The sequence below is a fragment of the Ictidomys tridecemlineatus genome, unplaced genomic scaffold (genome assembly GCF_052094955.1).
Source record: "Ictidomys tridecemlineatus isolate mIctTri1 unplaced genomic scaffold, mIctTri1.hap1 Scaffold_91, whole genome shotgun sequence".
Lineage (NCBI taxonomy): Eukaryota > Metazoa > Chordata > Mammalia > Rodentia > Sciuridae > Ictidomys > Ictidomys tridecemlineatus.
The window spans coordinates 256,491-273,961 of NW_027526141.1; the positions used below are offsets into that span (position 1 = coordinate 256,491).

The following is a 17,471-nucleotide window of genomic DNA, read 5'->3' on the forward strand; positions in this document are numbered from 1 at the left end:
GGAAGCCAATGTCTCCTAAAAGGAAAATTTTACTAATGCTAACTATAGGGTTTGCTAGGTAAAGTCTAGTACTTCTGTGCCAGGAGTTCTTCCCTTTTCTCCAGCTCCATTACCTGGCCAGGTCTCTGTTTGGTGCTGTGGTCTTCACACGTGTACAGCTTTGTTGTCTCCATTGACCCTCTTTCCCCCATACGATACTAGGACCCACAAAATCTTCCCTCTCATCTGAAATTTGGGTTTTTGGCTGAGAGTTGGGACAGGACTATGACACTCAAAGTGTTTTTATAGACTATTTGGATAGAGGTGGTATTTATGATGTTGGAAAAATTTGGGCCAATTTTTCTTAAAATGTTAATTATTTTGAATAATTAATTTTCCCACTTCCATGGGGTCATCTTTAAAGAAATTTTAAAAAGAAATACCATCTCTTTAGAGTTATATCTTAAGAAGTTAGAACTGGAGTAAGATTAATGCTGAGAGAATTCCTATTTCAATATATTCATTAATTATAGAATTTCTACTATACTTCCAAACACTGCTCTCTCTCTCACACCCTGGCACAGAGAGTTCATAGTGACTAATCCATTCAGTATTGCTGGCTCTATCTTAGAAAAGTGTGACACACAATGGACTATTACTCAGCACTAAAAAATGACAAATTCATGGCATTTGCAGGGAAATGGATGGCATTAGAGCAGATTATGCTAAGTGAAGCTAGCCAATCCCTAAAAAACAAATGCCAAATGTCTTATTTGATATAAGGAGGGCAACTAAGAACAGAGCAGGGAGGAAGAGTATGAGAAGAAGATTACCATTAAACAGGGATGAGAGGTGGGAGGGAAAGGGAGAGAGAAGGGAAATTGCATGGAAATGGAAGGAGACCCTCTTTGTTATACAAAATTACATATAAGAAGAAGTGAGGGGAAAGGGAAAAAAACAAGAGAGAGAAATGAGTTACGATAGATGGGGTAGAGAGAGGGGAGGGGAGGGGAGGGGAAGGGGGATAGTAGAGGATAGGAAAGGCAGCAGAATACATCAGACACTAGTATGACAGTATGTAAAAACGTGGATGTGTAACCGATGTGATTCTGCAATCTGTATATGGGGTAAAAATGGGAGTTCATAATCTACTTGAATCAAATTTATGAAATATGATATGTCAAGAGCTTTGTAATGTTTTGAACAACTAACAATAAAAAAAGAAAGAAAAAACAACAAAAAATAAAAGTGTGAGACAGTGTCTTTAAGTCTTCAGGGGTAGTAGAAATAATTTGCTTCCAAGACACTCTGTTATCTCAGGGCTCCACATCAAAGAAGTTTGTACAGATCTCTGCCTGCTGAAGTAGCTATCTGGCAGACTCAGACAATGTTTGCCCTTAGAATGATAACTTGACATATCAACACTCTGCAGAATCTGGTCTGGTCTGGAAAGAAAGGATATGTGTTTATGCATATTGATTCAATGTGTATGTATTTCAGTATGTAAATGAATATTCACACTCCCAGTTCCTCTTTGTAAAACATTTCTTCTTCCTCAGCAGTCTTATAATGACAAAAAAATTTCTTTCTTTTTCAGATAATTTTATTATTACTTTTCAAATTATGAGAGCAATATTTTTTATTGTAATGGGAGAAATAATACTAAGATCAGCAAATAAAAAGTTAATTATTCCTGCCCTCCCCACCCTGTTTCTTCCCTCAGGCCCCTGAAATAATCACAATTGTTAATAGCCTTGTGTAACCCTTCCTCAAGGATCTCTCCCTCCCTCTCTCAGTCTACCTCCCACCCCCATCCTCAGCTGCATGCCTGAGCATTGCCCTTGCACTGGAGTCCAGGGGTCAGAAGTGACTGCAGAGATGGAGTCTTTATTTGGGTGATGAAATGGGAAGATGGAACAAACAACATTTAGGTTCTGCCTCCATGAATTTCAAAGTCTTCCATTTAACTCCTTCCTAGTCTTTTCAGTTCTGAAAACATATGTAAAATGTGAAAATGTAAAAACAGTGTGGAAGTGAAATTTTGTCCTGATGCCCCTGGGAGACTGCCTACTCTCTAGTCTGTTTTCACCAGGCTGAAGCAGGCAGGCAGTGACTCACCAGGATTTGAGTGTTTATTAAATGCCAAGTAAAAGAAATCTCTGTTTCCATTGCTAGAGCTGTTGGATGCAGAGCAGGCTGAACTGTGTTGTCTGCAGGACAGGCTGAACAGATGTTGGCTGCAAGATACCCCACGCACTCAAATCCCCCTCCATCTGGTCCTTTATCACCTGTTTGCCTCAAGTCTGAACATTCAACCCCACTCAAGGTTGAACACTTAACCCCTCCTTGGGCCAACAAGGCAGCTTGCAGACCCAGAGGCCCCATTAGATTTGGGCTATTAAAACTCCCTCCTGCCAGCCCCCCCTCTCTTGCTCTCTTTGTCTCTCTTGCATGTGCTCTCTGTCTCTCTTGCTCTTGCTCTCTCCCTCTTCATCTCTCCCCTTCCGTTCTCTCTCTCTCTCTCTCTCTCTCTCTCTCTCTCTCTCTCTCTCTCTCTCCTTCTTTCTTTTCTCTTTGTTGCACTGCTGCAATAAAGATCTTTTGGTTGCTCCAAGTGCTGTGGTCACTTTCCTTTCAACAGCGATAGGGAAATAGAGAACCTGAATTTGACCAGAAGCCTGGATCTTACTGTAAGGTTCTTCCTTAGCATCTGGACGGCCATCTTAAGGGACAGTCGCTATTTTAAGTAAATTTCATTTTTCTGCCTAAGGTTCTTTCTGAGAAAAGCTCATCACTTCCTCATACCAACCCAAGCCTTCAACCACCTGCGTTAGGACCCACCGGGACCCCTGAGCCTGACCCATAAAAGTCCCAATCCTCAAGCCTGTTTTGCCTCTCTTTGGCTATGAAGAGATGTGCCTTTATTTGTCAGCTCTAACCAATAAACTCTGGTGTGTATCTCCGCCTGGTCTCCATCTTTCATTTCTCGCCTGTCTCCTGGTTTCTTGCTTTCCTTTCACTTACCACTTTGTGAATTAACTGAGCAGCCCAGAGCAGCAGGAGGGGTAGAGGCAGTACACAAGGCCATTCCACAGCGAGGTGGCCCAGGCTAAAAAGCACAGTTAATGGGCCATGGCAGGCATGTGCTCTGGTTATGGAGAAACCATCCAGTTTGACAATGGGTTTGTATACCTGTAGGGGCTATGTTGCAAAGCCAACTGGAGCAACTTAGTGCTTGATGCAAAGTTTCTTAATTATGGACTAAGAGCTGTTTAGAAGTACGAGGCAGCTTAAGCTGAATGGTGAGATCCTTGTTGCCCTGATATTTTTTGTATTGCAGTGTGCTAACTTGGGGCGACTTCACAAGAGAACAGTCCTCAGGAGTTGTCTTTACTAGCACTGGAAGAAGTGGGGAAACTTCAGTATAAGTAGATCAAGGGACCCACCCAGTTTGCCCTATTAGAAGATGCTGGCCTTTGTGTTCTCCACTTTTTTGTTTTTTAATTGTAGTGTTGGGGATTGAAGCCAGGGCTTCACATACGTTGGGCACCTGTTCTACAACTCAGCTATATCTCCAATCCTGCCTTCTCTAATTTTGACTATATTTAACTTTTCTTTCTTTTAATACATTATTCATTTATGTCTTTCTAGTGTAATCAATTTATCTATTTATTATTTTATTTACCTAGTCTGACTTTTAAACCTATGATTTTTAATCTTTCATTTTTTCCATTATTTATTCTTTATATCTATTCTGCTTATTAGTCTCCTTTCTGCTATTTTATCTTATTGTCATTGATAATGGTATAATTTTGTTGTTGGCACTTTCTCATTACTAACTTTATTTCTGCATAGAATTTTATCTAGCTTTGACCATACCAATATAAGAGGACAGGGAAAGGGCACCATAGATAGAAGATTATGAAGAAGGCCTTTGACCAAATCCATAAAGAAGAAACCGTGGTTGAAGAAGAACCCAGCTCATTCACCTGCTTTTTCAAAACTGGAATTCCTTTCACTAAAATCCCTTGAATTTGTTACTTGTAGAACTTTAGGCCTAGGGAAATAAAATGTATATCTTCCAATGACCTGGCTGAACTACTAGAACTTTCTGCAGCATCTTGCCTCATAGTTGGGTGGGGTGGAGTGGGAGGAAAAGAGGGAGTTTGTTGGCACTGGTATAGTCATATCCAGCAATTAGGGAGGAAATTATGTTTGTAATCCTTGAGCTAATGTTATAGCAAAGCTGTGAATTTGTTCATGATTAAAGCTGGCAAGAGAGTTCTTGCTCAAGGCAATGAAACACTGAAGGCCAGAGGAAAGAGCCAGCACAGAGAGTTGTGGAGTCCTGCACTGCTGCACATGGTATGATGAACATGATTCTGCTGAGGCTGCTGTGTAATCCTCTTGTCTCTGCCCTGGACAAGGGTTTCCTCTGAAGGGTAAGATCAACCCTTGCATCAGCCTTTGGGAGCTCGTACCTGGTGCTGGATGAGAGGTTTGACTTGGGGTCAGGCAGGAAAACAGCCAGGAAGTGGCTTTAAGCTGCAGATGGATGAACAGGATTCTGTAAATCAGATTAACAGACTTTATCACAGGAATGTTGTTGTGTTCCCCCAGATGCTCCCAAGGACTTGGTAATATACTACTTAAAAAAATGTCTTGGTGGTGACCCAGTTGTGTTCTTGAAGTGTGTTTCTCTAACTAGGTCTATAGATATGTTTTTGAGGGAATGAATATTCCATGAGAATTTTTAAGTTTTAGGGTTTTGCTTTGAAGATAATCTGAAATATATATATATTCCACCACATTATTTCAGTGCTTACAGCTGAGTTTGGTGCCAACTGAAAAACAAATAACATCATGGCCTGTGGGCCATGGGAATGCAGATTTTGCAGGAAGTTCAAACAGAGAAAGGTGGTGGAAAAATTGATCTATTTCCTGACCTGAAGGTAGTACAGGCATCCTCAATTCAAATTCTCTGTTACAGCAGTGGAATTTCATGTCATATAGGAAGTATACCAACTTGATTATTGCTCATTAGCGAGAAAGAAACAAGAAAGTCATTTCTGTTCAATAGTATTTATAATCTTAATCTTTAGTTTTTTTTTCATCATTATGCACTTGCTACATGGATGTGGTTTGTGTGTGTATCCCAAAAGGTCATGTGTTGGAAGTTTGATCTCCAAGGTGCTGGTCACAGAAAATGGTATGAACTTTTAAGAGATGGAGCCTGGAGGAAAGTCAGTGGAGGTATGCTCTTAGAAGGGATTGAGGTATTTCTTGTGGGGCTCTGGTTAGTTCCCTCTAGAGGGCTTTGATGAAAGCCTGAGCCTGGCCCAATTAACCTCTCTGGCTTCCTGTTTGACACTGCGATTTCTCCATCTTGCACATAGTTCCACCATTGCCATCTGCCATGAGGTGATAGGACCAAGGGGGTTCCCTCACCTGCTCTATCCTGTTTGGACTTTCAATATACTAAAACTGTGAGACTCAATAAACTTCTTTTTATTTAAAAAATAAAGTTTACTTATCTTGGTATTTTGTTATAGTAATGAATAATATAGTACTTATTGAAAATTTTTTATTTTATTTTATTAAGGAAGCCAATTATTTCCTTAGGTCTTATAGAATATCTGGGTTCTAAGAATTTCAGCAGAGAGTTTTAAGTGTCAAAGAACTGAATAAAAAGAATAGTCATATAAGTGCAGAAAACTAGAAATTTGGGTTCATGGAGATGAAATGAAACTTATAAGTGTCTGTAACAAATCTTTTTGTGTGGGGGGTGGTGAGGGGATTAAGAAATTTGCCTACTCTTGTTTGTGAGCTGGTGATGGAGTGTCTGCTGAATAGCATCACCCATTCCCCAGACATCTTTCTCGAGAGAGCTTGGCTTGGATTTTTCCTGGTTGTCTCAGGTATAAATCTAGGTATATTTTGAGTTTTTATATTGGAAGTTGGGGAAAAGTTCCCATGAATGCACTTTAGAACAGTTAGTTTCCATTATAATCAAGTGTTGGAGTGACCACAGTGCTAGTGGGAGGCCACTCTCCTTACATCACATTTCACCATTTATTTCAATTCTGTGTCTTGGTTATTGAGGCATGTACACATGGCATGGAGAACTGGGCCTTGGTCAGAGCTAGGGAAGTAGTAAAGACAAGGTGAATACATATAGAGAGATATTATAGGAGAGAGAACATCAGAATTAATGGTACTTCTGACCTTATGGGGCCTTGGATAGCCACTTTCTAATTTTCTGAATGGGTAGAATGCTACATTCAAGTATAAAAGAACACCTGCTGTCTCCACTGCTTGACACTGATAAATATTAGTTTTGGTGTGCCAGAGCATGACTGGCTGATACTATGAATTGCCTAAAATTCCTCCTTGTACTGGTCAGCTGTTGGTGGGTATCTCCCTCATAAAGACACAAACTACAAGTTCTATGGTGTGAACTCTTCTGAATGCAGTCTCGGAGTGGTAGGGCAGGTCTGTTATCTGCTCAATGGGCAGCATCAGTAGACCTGGTCTAGGACCTATTCAAAGCATTCTCTCTGACCCTGATGGGTAGATGACAGGTGAATTGGAAAATGAGTAGTCTTTGAATAATACCTTCCAGAATAATAATATAAATTGGGATCATCTTCTTATGACAACCTGGGGTTTTCTTTTGTCATATATAGCAGTTTGTAATGACACATTTCTGTACTTATTTAATTAATATCTACCATATGTGTTATATTTTAAGCTATACAAAGGCAGGGATTGTATCTACTTTTACTTACTGATGGATCCTCAATGGCTAGCATAGTGCCTGAAAGAGTGGGTTTCTTGGTTATGTGTTAATTATCTATTGCTGCATGACAATTGTCCCCAGGCTTAGTAGTTTAAAACAATCAACATGTATGTATCATCTTACAGTTTCTATGAGTTCACAATTTGGGAGTGGCTTAACTGGGTAGTTCTGGCTCAGGGTCTCTCATGATATTGCAGTAAAGATCCTAGTCCTTCCTAATACAGTTGTCTTAGTCAGTGAGGGTTTGAGGATACATTTCTAAGACAGCTCGTTCTCATGGATGTTATCTCAAAGGTTCAGTTCTCTTGCTGCTTACCTATGGGAGGCTTCAATTTTTCACACATATGTCAAATAGTGCCATTTGAGTGTCCTTAATATGAGAGCTAATTTCTCCTACAGTGATTGATAGAAGAGGAAGGGAGGAAAGGAGGGAGGAAGGAAAGCAAGGAGGCAAGAAGAGAAAGGAATCAGTAGTGCCTTTTTAAAAAATAGTTTTTAAAATTTTGAAATAGAATTTACATATCACAACATTCATGCTTTTAAAGTGTAAACTCAGTGGCCTTTAGTATATTTACAAGGTTGTGCAATAATTACCACTAATTTTTGCATATTTTCATTGTCCCTCAGAGAAACTCCATATCCACTGACAGTCACTTCTCATTTTCCCTCCCCACAGCACTTGGCAACCATCAATCTACTTTTTATTTTAATGAGTTTGCCTATGATATGTGGTCTTCTGTGTCTGGTTTCTTTCATTTAGCATGTTCTCAAGATTCGTCCATTTCGCAACTTGTATCAGTGTTTCATTCCTTTTTATGGCCTAACAATATTATATTGTATGAATAGATCACACTTGGTTTATCTGTTCATAAGTTCATGGACATTTGGGCTGTTTCTACTTTTGTACATTATAAAGAATGTTGCTAAGAATATCTGTGTACAAGTTTTTACTCAGACATATGTTTTCAGTTTTCTTGGGCATATACCTAGGGATGGAATTGATTGGTCATATGGTAACTCTGTTAAACTTTTAAAGAAATTGCCCATCTATTTTCCAAAGTAGCTGCACTACCAGAAAATATGACCAGAAATATGCGAGGGTTCCAATTTCTCAATATACTCACCAATACTTTTTGTCTTTCTCTCTCTCTCTCTCTCTCTCTCTCTCTCTCTCTCTCTCTCTTTTATTGATGTTATAGCCATCTTAGTGAGAAGTGGTATTTCATTGTGGTTTTGACTTGTATTTTCCTTTTCTAATTAATAATGATATTCAGCATTTTTTAATTGTATATCTTCTTTGGAGAAATGTCTATACAAATCCTGTGCCCATTCTTAAACTGGGTTTTTTTTTAAATCTATTATTGTATTAGCTGTTTATTTTTCACCAATATCCTATTCTAGGTACAAGTCCTTTATTAAATATATGATTTTTCAAATATTTTGTCTTTTTATCCTTTTAATAGCATCATTGAAGCACAAATTTAAAAATTTTAATGAAGTCCAATTTATCTGGTTTTTCTTGTTTCTCATGCTTTTGATGCTTTTGTCTAAGGGTTCTTTGCTAAATACAAAGTCATAAAATTTATATTCATGTTTTCTTCTGAGAGTTTTATAGTTGTGGTCTTCTTTTCAATTCTTTGATTCATTTTGAGTTAATTTTTTGTATATGATGTAGGATAAGAACCCAATTTCATTCTTTTGTATTTGGTTATTCAGCTGCCCTAGCACAGTTTGTTGAAAAGATTATGCATTGCTCATTGAATTGTCTTGGTGCCCTTGTTGAAAGTCAATTAATCATAAATGTATAAGTTTATTTCTGGGTTTTCATTTTCATATCATTCATCTATATGCTTGTCCTTAAGCCAATACTGCTCAGTCTGTATTACTATAGCTTTGTAGTGAGTTTTGAAATTGACATATGTGAATCCTCTAACTTTGTTCTTCCTCTTCAAAATTGTTTTGGCTTTTCTAGTTTCCTTGCATTTACATATGGATTTTAGGATAAGAATGTCAATTTCTGTGAAAACAGCAAGCAGGAATTTTGATAGAAATTGTACTGAATCTTAGATCAATTTATACAGTATTGCCTTCCAATTTATGAACACAGGGTATCTTCCAAGATAATTTGATGTTCTTTAAATTCCTAACTATAAAAGATTAGTATGCAGATTTTTCACTTGATTGGTTAAATTCATTTTTAAGAATTATTTTTTTCATTTGATGTGATTATACATAGAATTATTTTCTTAAATTTTGGACTGTTCATTTCTGTTGTTTAAAAATACAATTGATTTTTCATATTGATCCTGAATCTTGTAACCTTGCTGAACTCATATATTAGCTCTTGTAGTCTTCTTGTGCACTATGTCTTTTATGATCTAATCTTGAAGGGCATACAGGTCACTTCTTCATATTATCTATTATTAAAAGTTAGTCATGGAGTCCAGCATACACTTGAGGAGAGGGATTTCAGACTCCACTTTTTGAAATAGGAGTGTCAAAAAATTTATGGACATAATTTGAAGCTATCACAATAGTGTACAAATGATTGACTGCCTGATACAAAATTGCTACCCAGCCCTTACTCCTAATGTCTGCTTGAGTTCCATTTGGTCCTAGTCCTCTACTCTAGAGGGCAGGAACTAGTAAAGGAATGAATTTCAAAGTTCTCTTTGAGAATGCTGCATTTGTGTATAATAGAGATGGATGGCTTCTTACTACAGATTGAATCAGAAGAAAGATTTTGAACACGATTTTGAAAGATTTGAACCAGGTGTCATGCCCTTATAGAAAATTATTGAATTGTATCAGCATGAGACCAATAAATCCAACTTCTAAAAATAATGTTAGTGGGAAGTCAGGCCTGATTCACAGTAGGAATAAATTTACTGCTTATTTATAGTTTTTCTCCTTTCTCTCTCCTTCCCTGGAAAACTTTCTCCTTCTCTCCTTTCTCTCTTTTTGAAAAGAACTTGTAATGTTTAATGAATCGTACCTCTATTTGATCACTAGCACAGAAGCTGTCCCATATCCTTGAACTCCTCCTTATGTCTTCTGTTTAAGAACCTTCACAATTACTGGATGCTTCATGAGATTTCTTCTCCCCAAAACTTTGTGGTAGACTGGCTGCATCCATCAAAGATGGCAACTATTGTTTCAGCAGCATTGACTCTTGTCTGCTTCACCAAGGATCTACAGAATATTGACAGAGAAATTCTGGTTATTTTTCAGGAGATAAAACGTCATACTGCTCTTCCAAGTGACCAGAGTGTTATTTGTGGACTTGTATTGATGCATGCCACCAGCATTCTCTCAGCCTCTTAGGAGCTTCCAATGCTGGGCAAAGTGATCATAGCTGTGGTTCACAAGTCCCTGAATTTCATGGCCTTAGTCTACATGTCATGCCCATGATGGGATGAAAGAGCTTGGATAGATATTTTACAAGAACAATTTCAAAGTTAAGTTTGTTCAAAAATAATCATAATAAGCCTCTTGGAATTAAGCTTAACATAAAAAGTGCTCCTAATTATAAGCACTGGTGGTGTAATAAATGATACTTAACACTGTTTATATGGTAAATATTTCTACATATCAGTTTAATTCATAACTGAAATGTCACACAACTTGACATTTACTACTTCCTTACTCTCTTTTGAACACTTCTTAAATACTACATATACTTCATAATAATTCTATTATTTCTCGAGAATAAGAAAATCCAATCTTCTTGACCGCTGAACTAAAACGGAATTTTTGGGAAGTGATTTAAGTTAGTGTTTGGCTCTTCTCCTGGTTGCACATAAACTTTTCCAAAAACCAGATTCCACAGATGAGAGTGTGGGGCAAATTCAACTTCTGACTGTGTCTGTTGTTCATATAAAGAAGGAGACTAAACAAACAAAGGAAATGACCCAAAAGTGTCATTACAAGTATCTATCTTATTTTCTGTTTTTTTAAGTTATAAAAGATATTTTTCTTTATTTCATGCTTTTACCTTTCCCCTCCATCAAAGTAAACAAAATAAGTAAGAAAATGCTAAATTAATTGTTCAAGGGCGTGATTCTAAGGATTGAGGGAAGGACAGAACCCATTATGGGAATTACTAGAGGCTTTTGGTAGACATTTTCAAATAACAATTCTAACAGGCTTTTTATTTTTGAGACATCAATTCCAAGTGAGTCACTGTTAATGATTCATTCATCCAGTAAATATGTATTGAGCACCTACTAAGTGCCAGTTACAGTACCACACTGAAGACTCAATGAGCAAAATCAGGCGGGAACACCTTCTTTCTTTATAATTTTTTAGTTGTAGTTGGACACAAAGGTATTGTACCTTCATTTTTAAATTTATTTTTATGTGGTGCTGAGGATCGAACTCAGGGCCTCACATGTGCTAGACTAGTGCTCTACCACTGAGCCAACCCCAGGCCCCAGGAATATCTTCTTTATGGAGGTTTTGATTTGGAGGTGAAGGAGGAGGAGACAAACATCGTTCTAATAATCACACAGGAAAATGCAGGATTATAACTGTGATCAGTTCTAAGAAGGACAGGAGCCTAGTGGGGTGGGGTGGGGGCGGTGGGTGAAGGGGCCGGCGCCGCTTGCGAGCTCACAGTCGGCGGCCTTGCGCAGCACACTCAGTGCCAGGATGGAGGCAGCGGCTGGAAGCGGGGCGCCCCGGGAGGAGAAGGGGCCTGGAGGGGAGGCAGCGGCCTCACAAGCTCAAGCTCCGAAGAGTGGGGGGGGGAAGTGGGGGGGGCGGGGGGGCGGGGCTGGACTCTCGAGGCTGCCTTTGGCGCCAATGAAGGCTTTGGTGAAGGCGGACCCGATGTGAAGCTAGTGGCAGAGAAAGCAATCTTCATTGTGGCTCGAGCCCCGCTGCGAAGGGAGCGCAAGGGCACTAGGGGTGGCAGCGCGTGGTTCTAGGGGCGTGGCTTCCTTGGGGCGGGGCTTGGGGCTGTTTGGCGGAATTTGGGGAGGAGGAAAAAAAGGGTCTGAGCGGGCTGTGCTGAGCCGGAAAGTGAAAGGGGTGTTTGCAGTCCGTGGCGTGTGTAATCAGGGAAGGTTGGAGAAGAGTGTCACGCACCTTCGTGTGTTGTATTGCTTTGTTAACCACTTTACGAGGGCGCAGAGATCAACTTTAATTTGCACCTCTCCTGGCTCACATGCAACCTGTAGCAGTCTAGTAAAGGAACACAGTGGATTTATGAGCAGGGGGGAAGGGACGTAGTGGCCTTCTGGGGGAAGAGGTACTGGAATGACCTTAGTGAAGTCCTGTACCGTCTTAAGTTTCAGAACCTCCCCACCTGCTTGAGCCCTTCACCTTCTTTTCTTTCAAAAACAGGAGTCCATTGATTTTTTAATTTGTTCATTTGTTTGACAGGAACTGTTTGTGGAGACCATTGCAAAAGATGCCTACTGTTGTGCTTAACAAGGAAAGAGGGAAACCCTTCAGAGCAGAGATTTGGGTAAAGTATCTCTATAGTATCTGGCAGTAGACAATGGAGGGCTGGGTTAAGCTTTCCCTTTGCAGGTTGAGAAGGCAAAGCAGGTGTTTGATTTCTGACCCTCTATCCAGCTGCTAACCCTTGCACATGTCTGAAGTTTTCATATACTGTATCTTGTACTCCCTGCTATATTGCCAAACTCTTCTCTGATAACTTTCAGAACAAAGAGAATAAATTCAAGAGTAAAGCAACATGGTAGGAGGATTCACATTTACCCCTCTCATTGAACAGTATTTGCCTGGACTTGACTTTACTCTATTAGGCAGCCAGTATGTAAGATTTAGTGGTGGAACAGAAATAGATCTCAAGACAGCAAGGGACATATTTTATAAATGCCTAAATTTGTATAAAGCCTCATCTCCTTCATTGTGTGGATTGTGCTAATTTGGAGCTGATGTCCAAATGACCACAGTCAAGTGTCCCTTTTCCTTGTGTTTCAGATAATGCGATAGAAGCTGTCGATGATTTTGCTTTTCTGGAAGGTAAGCTTTTTATCAGTGGAAAATCATTTCCACCTGTTTTTTTCATGCTAAAGATGCAAGTTCAGCTCTTATAAACAAATGTTTGGTTCTCTCTTATTTGTACAGGGATAGTTTCTTCTCCTTACTTCCTATTAGGACAGTGAAAACAAACTTGCTAACTCTATTTATAGTCAGTTTCCCTTGGGGAGTTAGAACTTCTGGCAAACTTCTAACCATAAAGAAGGGAGAGGGAATATGAAGACACATGGTGGACTCAGATGAATTGGAAAGTTTTGTACCTGCTTGTGTTTTCCATCCCTAAATGTAAATAAATACAAATTTTGTTCCCTCATCATAATGTTAGCCATCAGGAACAATTGCCAACATTTAAAAGGTTACTTCTGTCCATTTTCTTCTTTAGCAGTCTGTGTGTACTGATTATTTGCATTGATATTCTGTACTTCTTGTAACTATTTTTTTCTTAGGAATTTTAGGTTAACTCATGTACTAACTAAATCTTGTCATCAAAATAGGAAATATTTGAAGTACCACATTTTAACTGCTTTCTCAGCTATTTCTTCTACTGAATTCCTAAGTCTTACCCTTAAATCCATATGTTCTGATTGAATAGCTTTTCAGAATCCATGTGCCCTCAGTTCATTCTCACCTTCACCCTAACAAGGTGTTCTCATTACCTCCTTTAAGCTTCATTACCTTCTGAAATCTTTTCTTCATTTATTTCATTCTTTTTATTCCATGTTCTGCATCTCCTTATCACACTAGGCCTGTGTTGTAGTATTTTATATGTCTTTGAAGATACCTTTTCATGGCCAGCTTCAAGCCTAGATCTTGAGTAATCTCTTAATTTGTAGATGTTTGTTCAGCCTCTTTTTCAACCTATTTTTTAAAAAATAATTTCTTTAGTTTCATGTGTTACTAATCCAGTATGTAGGTGTATTATGTGTGTGGGTGCCTATGAATGAAGAAAAAGTGTAGTCTCCAGTTGTTGGGTGCAATGTCAAGTCTCATTGTACAGTTTATGTTTTCTATATTCTTACTGAATTTCTTTTGTCTGCTTACTGTATCAATTAATGAGAGTTGTGTATTAATGTCTCCTACTATGACTGAAGAATATTTTCACTTATGGTTCTGGATCTATTTTTCATTATAGATTTAAAACTGGAATTAGGAATATACAAATTTAAAATCATTATATATTGCTCGTGATAGAACCTTTAATATTTAAAAATTTACCATTGTTACTTCTAATAATGTTCTTTTGCCTTAAAATCTATTTGGTCTCGTTATTAAAGTTTGCCAGCTTTCTTTAGTGTTTATGTGTTTTTTTCCCATCTTTTTGTTTTTACATTTCCATATCTTTGTAAGTGCTGTATAATTGGTGATATTAAATTCATACTGACAATCTTTGCCTTTAACTGGAGCACTTAGTTCATTTATGCCTAATTTAATTAGTGATAACAATGGACTTAAATCTCCTATCTTATTTTTCCTGCTTTTCATTTGTCCTATTTTATGCTGCCTTTTGTATTATTATTCCTTTTTTTTCCCCTTCCATCTGTTGGGAAGTCGTATATATCTATCCTTTTAGGGTTCGTCCATTAGTTACTATATGCATGCTTAATTTATCAAAGCCAAAAGTTAGAATCTTTTCCCTCATCCTCAGCAAAATGGAATCTTAGAATCCATTAATGCCATTTACAAACCCTCATTCCTTAAATTAACATGCTGTTATTGCCATGTGTCTTTATCAGCCCACATCAGACATTGTTATTGATGTATGATACAGACAATATATGAGTTTATTCACATGCTTACAACAATTTTTGATCTTTTTGTATTTCTTACCCTCCATTTTTAATCCTTTTCCCCAAAATAAGTCCTTTAGAGCTTTCTTTAGTATAGGTAACTGGTAGCTGACTCTCAACTTTCTCTTTTCTTTCTTTTTTTTTTTTTTTTGAGGGGGAAATGGAAATACAAAAAGATTTTACTGCTAAATTCAGAATTCTAGCTGTTCTTTTACCATTTTTTTTGGCTTCCACTGTTTTTGTTGAGAAATCACAGTCTGTCTTTTGAAGGTAGTTTATCCCTTTTTAAGATTTTCTCTTTGCCTTTGATTTTCTGAGATTTCACTCTGATGGACAGAAGTTTGGATATGCTCTGGGAAATTCTCAGCCAGTTTCTCTAGACATTGACTCTGCTTTGGTCTTTCTCTGCACTTTCTCTGGGATTTTCACTAAACATACATAAAAGCCCAACCCTAATTTTGCCTTTGTATGATGTGTTCTGTGTAATTTTTGTTTTGGAATTTTCGGTTCTTTCTTCAGTTCTTTTCATTTCCTTTAAACCTCTTTGTTTTTCTGTGGATACTCTGAAACTTGTATTTCATTTATTTAAGTGGTGAATGTAGTTGTTTATTATAGAGTATGTCGTGTGTAATATCCCATCTAATATCCAAAGCCTTTTGAAGTTCTTACTTTGTAGTATATCCAATCCAATATCTAGACTTTTGAGTTTGTCTTTTTATCCGTTCTTTCTTTTGGTACTGTCTTTACATAGTGGTCATTGCACTGGAAAAAAATTATTTGTTAGATAATTTGAGATTTTATGGTGATATCTTTCTCTAAAGAACATTTTTCTTTGCTCCAGCAAGACACATAGGAACATTATCAGTACAGTACCTCCTTAATGAGATCTAAGACTGGAAGTTTTCTGCATCATAGTGGTGATGTAACCCCTGGGCTATAAGTCAGTGAGGAGTCTGATTTAATTTTGGTTACTGTGAGGGTATAATATTATGGGACTCTAGCTTAAAAAAGGGTGGGTTACCAGTCTTCCCCACTCAGGCAGACTTTGGGGTTTGACTATTGATTGGTTCCCTGCCTTTTCTAGATTTTAAATTTGCCTTTTCTTGATTTTTTTTAATGTCTTAAAGATCTTCTCTTGGGCTGGGGATGTGGCTCAGGCAGTAGCGTGCTCGCCTGGCATGCGTGCAGCCCGGGTTCGATCCTCAGCACCACATACAAACAAAGATGTTGTGTCTGCCGAGAAATAAAAAATAACTAATAAAAAAATTTTCTCTCTCTCTCTCCCTCTCTCTCTCTCTCTCTCACTCTCTCTTAAAAAAAGATCTCTCATTTATACTCATACACATACACATACACACACACTTGTATACATATATACATGCCCATATTTATATTTATATATTTTAGCTTTACTAGTTGATCTCAGCAAGATGTTGTCATTGTCAAAAGCAGGCTATTATCTTTTTAAATTAGAGGTGTTTCTGGCTTGTTTTTACTATGTTCTTTGCCTTGAGTTATCTGTTTTATGCTAGAAACTTTTAAAATAAATTTTGGTCTTTTTTATTTGTGTAGGATTTCTTCAAATTCTCAATGATGTTTATTCTTTTTAAGAATGATAGAATGTGAAGACTGGAAGCTGTGTGTAGTGCAGTGGGGATGGTTTTTGCCTGGCAGCTTTGCTTTAGAATGAGCAGAGTTGTGGTTAGATGTTAACCTGGGGCTTCCAAAGGCCAGTATACAGAATGCTGTGTTGTGGAAGCAGTGTTGGTAGAGGTGCCCTAGTGTCCAATGATGGTCTGTCTGGCTCTTTAGAAGAGAGCCCTGTGATTCTCCCATCCAAGTTAGGTGTAAATATCTTCACCACATAGAAAAAGTTAAGAGGGACATATGAGGGCAATAGTTTGTGATAGAGAAACATGGGTCATTATCTCATTTTCCTATCTGGTCTTTTATAATTCTTGTTGACTGAGTCTAGATCCTCCCTGTGGTTCTAGGCAGATGGGCTTCCTATTCAGCTGCAGCCCCCTCTGTGTTCCTTCTGGGCTCATTTTTCTTTATTTAAAAACTTGCTTCAGCCAGATTTTGATAATTCACTTTTTTTGTTGTTGTTGTTGGAATCTGTTAACTGCTCATAGGCCCCTATTCCTTTTTGCAGATTTATATCTTTTTTAAACCTTTTTTTTTCTTTTGAATGTAATTTTGGGTGGCAGGGCATATAAATTTATGGGCTCAGTCCCACATCTTAAGTTGGAACTATCTAAAAGATTATAAACTCTTTTAGCTTATCTCATTTATTTTATGTCACTTACTCCTTGTATGGTTTCCCTGTATGTTTAGTTACACAACAGTTATTTATAACCTTACCTACCTAATTCTAATTCTCTAGATTGGTATGCTTAATTTCTAACTACCCACCCTCTTTAGTATCATATTTTTCCCTGAGGAGCTTTTGGATAGAGATTCGTCAAAATTAGAATTGCTGCTTGTACCAACATCCTTTCTATTTTAACTTTGCTCAGTTTGTTACACTAATCCTGCTCTCAAGGTACCTTGCTTTACATATTGCTCTTTGTATTTTTAGGTACTTTGGATTGATTGCTGAGCTGGGCAGTTTTTGAGCCTTCACTGCATTCCTCATCTTGCCTCTCTGCAGGCCTCAGCTTTGAAGAACAGAATCTCTGCACATCTGCACATCTTCCTGCTCTACCTTTACTTGAGCTGGGATAAGTAGAGCTCTTACCTGATAACTTTTCTTTATAAGGTCTTCCACTACTTATGTCTGTCTTCCACTTTAGCCCTGGATGCAGCTATTGCTGCTTGGGGCAGAGATGAAGAAATTATTTGCATAGGTGGCTTAATGAATGATGAGGACCAGAATAAAGGTCTTTGATCAGCTT

The 17,471-nt window shown here is 38.0% G+C and overlaps 1 pseudogene; it reads left to right on the forward strand.

Annotated features, from left to right (window-relative positions):
* Window positions 1-11,428: 11,428 nt before the first annotated feature.
* Window positions 11,429-17,471, forward strand: LOC144374848 (DNA polymerase epsilon subunit 4-like; annotated as a pseudogene).